Raw genomic sequence first — 6,514 nt, 5'->3', positions numbered from 1 at the left:
GGATTTCTCAGTCGAAGTACTAATATTTTTCCACTCTACACTACTGTGCACCTTTTGCCTAAAGGAAGTCATAAAACTAGAGGATGAGGTGAAACTCTTTGTATCTCAAAACCTCTTTTGGGCAGATTAGCTGTGCCAAAGCACATATAGATACACCACTGAAATGGGCAGTGGATGCAGCAACTCCAACAACACTCCAAGCAAGAGCTCTTCATTCTTGCTACTTCTGATCCACGAATATTTCTTATGCTCCTGAGTGAGCTTCAGAAAGCACTGTCACACACAGGAAGGAACTGAGTCACTCTATCAGACACTTCCAATGATTCCTTTCAAGATCAACTGCAAAATCTACCCCAAAATTATTTCAATATGACCCATAAGCTCTTTTATATATAACATTTTCTCTCAGCTGTTCCATTACCATTTAGCAAGGATATTCCTGGTTCCTCATACAAATTCAGTATTGATTGAGAGATCCCACTCCTCTGTACCCTTTGCCTCCTGCTTCAGTAAATGTCTCTTCCTATTTCTTGTGTGCTTTATAAATTACTTCTGGAAGAAAAATAGAGATTGAATAAAAACTTCCCCTAAGTTATTTTTCAGCTCAGACTTCCACTTAGGAAATCTGAACTTCATTTTCTGATATATACATTAAAGCTTCAACCTCAGGTGTTCTATTTTAATTGCCTGCTATTTTCATTATTGACCATGAGGGCAGCAAATGCTCTTCAGGAGATACTTGTATTTTAATTTATCTGCAAACATAAATCACACATTATAGCACTTTTTTCCTCTAGGTTAATTGAATCAATTCTCTAAATGTCTCTATGCCTGACCATTGAAAGAGGCTTACTGTTTGAAATCTCTTTAAGAATTATGACCCTTGAGCTGTGTCCAGGATGGTAGCAGTCCTTGCTTCAGACAAAGCTATTTTATACATATAAAGTAAAAAGGTGTTATTATACACCTAAGCAATATGATCTGTGAAGCAACACCCATGATACTGTGAGGATCCTCTAAGATATTATTTCAGAATTTTTTCATATATCTCAGTGACTCAATTGTTTTAAAATTATAAATCTTATTAATAATTGTTTGAGTCTGGATATATCTTAAGTTCTAAATGAACAGAATAAAATCTACTTTTACTTTCCTTATTTCTACATTACCTTTAACATCAAAAAAAAAATGCTGATATCACGAACAAACATTTTATTACTGAATATTCACAAATGCCTAATGGAGAAAACTTGATTTAACAGGTTTTTTTACTAAAAATTAGTCAAATGGATAATTTTTAGTAAAATGAGTCAAACAGATCCGCTTTCTTACCTGTGATATTGGCCATTTTATACCCAGTAGAACTGTTAATTGCTGGCAAATTAACAGTTGGTAAATTTACAAAATTTGCAAAAGGAAGAGGCCTGAAGGGCAGAATAATTTGTTCAAGCAACAGGGATCCGGATGCAGTTGGTAAATTTACCAGTTGTTGGTAAATTTATGGTAAATTTAGTCCAAAACTGAAATGCAAATTGAAAGGATTTAAGCAGGCTTCAAATAATTCAGTGAGTGATAAAGCAGAAAATGCTTGAAAAAGCTCCATGTTTGACTTTATGACTGGGTCAGTTTCAAAAATTAGCATTCTAGTTTAAGCCAGCAGCTGAAATGTCACCTGTCCCTCACTGGATGGAATGACCTCGGGAATGCGTGTGCTGGTAACTCTGGGAATGTGCTCTTGGGTGTAGGGATTTTATTCTGAATTTAAATATATAAAAACCTTTCTGTTTTGAATTTCTCTTCAGTTTACCTGTTGAAATTTATTATTTGTAAAACACATCAAGCCTCAAATGGATTGACCTTCTGCTAATGTATATCACCTAATGAATGGATGCAATTAACTAATTCATATTGGAATATTGCACTTTCCAGCTCACATTCATCATCACTAAATGTGTGATCTAGTTTGCAAGTTTAAATTTTTTATTATTACCCTTTAAACTAAAGAAATAAGTCTTGTATTTAATTACCTGAACTTACATATTCAATTAATAGCTTCATTACCTTAATGAACATAGATACCATGCAGAAGTAACAAAAGATTGCTGCGGGTCTGCTCCCAAATATGCCCTTATAAAGAGTCAGCAACGTACATTAGAACACTTTTTTTTTCTTAAAAAGTCTTGATTGTGGAGTTTCAAAGGAATTGGGCCTAGCAATCTAATATTCTTGTACAGGAGCCTGAGATAAATTTATCATGTATGTTCTAAATATTTAACATGTAAAGGAATCCCAGAAACAAAACTTGTTTCTGGAAAGACAGAGGATTTGAACAATCAAATGTGAATAATTCTGAGTGAAAGGGAATTAAAAGAATGAAAATCAGGCAGACTGCCAACTCACCTACTAAAGGATGAGGGATGAGTGGAACATGGTGTTGAAGCAACCAAATGCACTTGCTGTGGGAGAGAGGGGACAAAGCACCAGGAACAGCAGCTCTTACAGAATATTCTTCTCCAACAGAGGATCAGATTGTGGCTGCATGGCACCCCTGGAGGGCCAAGTAGAGTGGGAGACAGGTGAAAGTAGGTGGGTTGGTGAGTCAGATACAAGAAACACTGTCACTTCCCCAATGGAAATTAGGTTTTAGAACCATGAATCAACTGTCCTAGTTAGCTCCATCTATTTACCAAACACATAACTTTGCTTTTGTGTGTCAGTAGAGTCAAATCTGTCATTATCTTTGGCTTTCATGTTACATTCCTTTTATCAGTTAGGTAGGCTCAGATCTCTTCCTCTTCACAACCCTACAAGTAGCCTTAATAAGTCTCCAGGTTGCTACAGGGAACCCGTGCCCTGTAGAATGATGAAAGGTTTTGATAACATATCCCATTTGGGTTAAGAAAACACAGGGTTTAGATGCCTGCAAAGTCCCATGGATATACTTCGAAGTTTTCTTCATGCTGCATTAATATATTTACCAAGATGTCCTTTGTTTTTAATGGCAAAGCTATTTGAGAAAAGGGAATATGCAGAAAGAAAGAGCAGGGAATTGGCTAAAACAAAGCACTTGTCTGTACTAAGTTGATCTGTGCCTTAAAAGCAAAATTCTTCTTATACCAAAACAGTTTTTGCTGGATGCATTCAGAAAGTGAGACTTGCCCATACCATAACCTACCTGATAAGCTCCTCCTAGGGCCATTCCCAGCACACTGAGAGGGCAGCACAGCCCAGTGCAGCTGATAACCGTGGTGCACGCAAGCATCTGTCCAGCATTGCCCTGACACTTCCACGTGCTGCCAGCACTGACAGCCCTGTCACGGGGCCCTCTGCACTGGAATGTTATCTGTGCCCCTCTGTGCCAGCAGGGCTGTTGAGAGATTAAACTGGCTCAGAAACTCTCAGGCAGGGCCTGTGTTACACATACAACAAGCTTTAAAATTTACTATCAGTTAAACAACTATATATAATGTGTTTGTATAGTAACATCAGTTATGCACTGAAGCCTAATGGTGTGCCCAGCCAGTCAAGAGCAAAGCAAAATCCTGGGTCCTGCTTTAGAGAAAGTCCAGTTTAGTTGTCCCTGAAATCAGTGTCAGCAACAGCAGACATAATATATGTCAGGCCTTAAGGATTATGAGCAAAAAGCTTGAGGTACACATATGTGATGTGGGTTTGATGTCATATGCATGATACAGACAGAAATGTTTTGCCTGGACACTGAGATCACAGAGAAGAAAGAACAAATTCTCAAGGGGTCCCTTGCGTGCCCTGCCCCTCCTCCAAGGTGGGCTTAGCTAAACCAGAGCTTCACACTGCAAATATTTCTCACCTGAACACTTTTTCACGAGGGACTACAGCACAGAGAGAGGGGTGATCAGAAAATACAAGAACTAGAGAAATAGAGGGTTTATGTACTAAAAACTTAAAATGCTGAATTACAGTGTGTTCAGTCCTTCCTCACCTGAATTTTTTCTTTGACTTCCCCAGCAGGAGAACCAATCCGTAAAACAGAGAATGCTCTTTATGTACCATGCAGCAGTTTCTGTATGAAAATTGAGATATAAATTAGGCAAAGGCATTTGACTGGGGACCTGAATTAGAGGTACACATTCAGAGTTTGTCTAATTCAACTAAAATCAGCAGACTTTAAAATAATTTGGCCCATATTATTACAATACAAAAAATATATGGTGTATTTACAGGCTTGGTCTCTCCAGCTGTGTTGGTTTAGGTTTTATTACATCAGTAATAACAATTTATGTGATACTCTGAATAATGTGCTATTAAAAATTCAGTACACTATATATTGTTACCCATGGGATTTAAACTCTGGGAGCTATGTGCATTATTCTCGACTTTGCTATTTCTATAGGAGTGAAGATTACTATAAAAATGGTTAGGTTATATACATCATGTGAATTCCTGCTCTGCTTGAATCCAGGTGAAGAGAAGAAATACTTCAGTCCAGACTACCTTGGAGTGAGGGTCCCAAGGGTCTTAGTCTTGCAATCTAAGGTTACACTGATCCCACATTCAGGCATGAAAATAGTATCAATGGGCTTTTTGATGTCTTTAAAGGATACCAATAGATTTGTGAGGCAAAATCTCCCTTAACAGAATCCACTTGATGCTTCTCCAGAGAATCAGCTTTATCTCTTTGTCTATTGATTTTACTTTTTACAGCAGTTCATCAAATTTTCCTGGCATAGAAGTCACACGGACAGTTTTGTAGTTCCCATGATCACCTTTGAAGGACTCTCTTGAAGCACCAGCAGATCACTGGTACATTTCCTATGTTCTGTTTTGCTGACATTAGGAACAGGATCAGCAAAAAACCAACCCACTGACACTAGCACTTGAGAAGCTGAGCATTTTAATCCCTTGGTGGAAATACTGCACAGCTCCAGCAATTAGTTACTGGTTAATTTATCAATTTCTCCTGAAGTGTTTCCTGATGACAATTTATTTTAGAACAGTTGCTCACACTCAGCCCACCAGATGTCTGGGTCTTCAGCAAGGCAAATAATTCTTTTAGCTGTGGACAGCCACCTTGAATGCTTATTCTGTGCTTCCATCCTCCATAGCTTTACTTACTCTCTTGGAGGACTCCTCTGATAATGGAATCTGAAAACATTTGTACTATAACTTTCACATTCCTTGCAAAACCTTAAAATCTTTTTGGTGAACTTTCTTGTGGTTCTACATTTGTGTGCTGCTTACTTACTTATATAACTTCCATTTTTGGAAGATGCCTTCATTTTCTTCCCTCAGATGACACAGTTATCAATATTTATGGATGGCACTGACAATATCCTTATCATTCTGACTCTGGGAGCAGGGCCCAGGTGAGGGAGCTGTAGAAAACAGTAATCACAGTGCATTTTCTTTCCCTTGTTCAACCAGATGTTCCATTGCATACAACTAACTAAAAGGCAGTAAAGCAGAGGATTAATCAAATAGGTAGTAATTAAGGTCAAAGCTTTCATAGTGTTTACATTTTACTTGTCTTTCTTAAAATGCTACATGAATATTTGTTAGATTTGGTAAATGTCTTAGAATCTCTTTCTAAATATAACAAAAGGAGAAACTTAATTCAAATGTTCTGCACTGCCCCCTTTTCTCTTTGAAAAGTGTGTCAGTGACTTTAAATTGCCACCTGTCAAAAGCTGGAAGGATTTACCAAGGGAGCAGTCATCCCCTGTGTACTCTGTTCTTCAATACTTTCTTAGAGCACCTGCTTGAACCTTGTTATGGAGCTGAGGAGGACTTTTGGTCTAACTTAGTATCACAGTTTTTATTAATGGAGTTAAATCATATGATCTCTTCAAAGTATTGAAGAAAATCTGATAAAAGCAAATGTGAAATAGATGTATTTGTGCCAGTTCTCCACCCTGCAAAGACAGAAAATTGATACAAGGAATTCAGTGTGATCTGAACAAATGAGTATGAATTTCTGTCTCTGACATATTATTACTCCATTATTAGCTGAAAAATAGCATTAATGTCTTCACACGTGCTATGAGACCAAAATCAGAGGTATCTACATACTACCTTGTAGCAAGACTTGCATCTGCATAAGAGAAAGAATTGCATGGAAAAACAACTAAAAATTGCTTTCATAAACGTGTTTGTTTATTTATCATTTTCCTGAAAGAGAGGAAGTGGTTTATCTCATTCCTGATGTAATGAATGTCCTCCCAAGCATCCTCCCTCAGTTCTAATGTATACATTATTCTGAAAGACTTCTCTCACAGACATAACAAACATATACTTTAGCATGCTGTGATAATTAAGGTCCTGAATAATATGTTTGTTTTTCAGTGGTGTGGGGTAAAGGTTTTCAAGCTGCCCTACACAGGCTATTTTCAGGGGCTCCCCAGAGGCAGGCCCAGCTGTCCATGCCACAGGCAGGACCTGTAGAGCAGGACCTGGAGCTGTCCTGCAGCAGTGTCACCATCTCTGCACAGGTGCTCGTGGCTCAGGCAGCACCAGCACAGATGCTGCCATCTCCTGC

Source organism: Corvus brachyrhynchos, unplaced genomic scaffold (assembly GCF_000691975.1).
Source record: "Corvus brachyrhynchos isolate BGI_N302 unplaced genomic scaffold, ASM69197v1 scaffold200, whole genome shotgun sequence".
In the NCBI taxonomy this organism is placed as follows: Eukaryota; Metazoa; Chordata; class Aves; order Passeriformes; family Corvidae; genus Corvus; species Corvus brachyrhynchos.
This window is presented reverse-complemented; position numbering follows the sequence as displayed.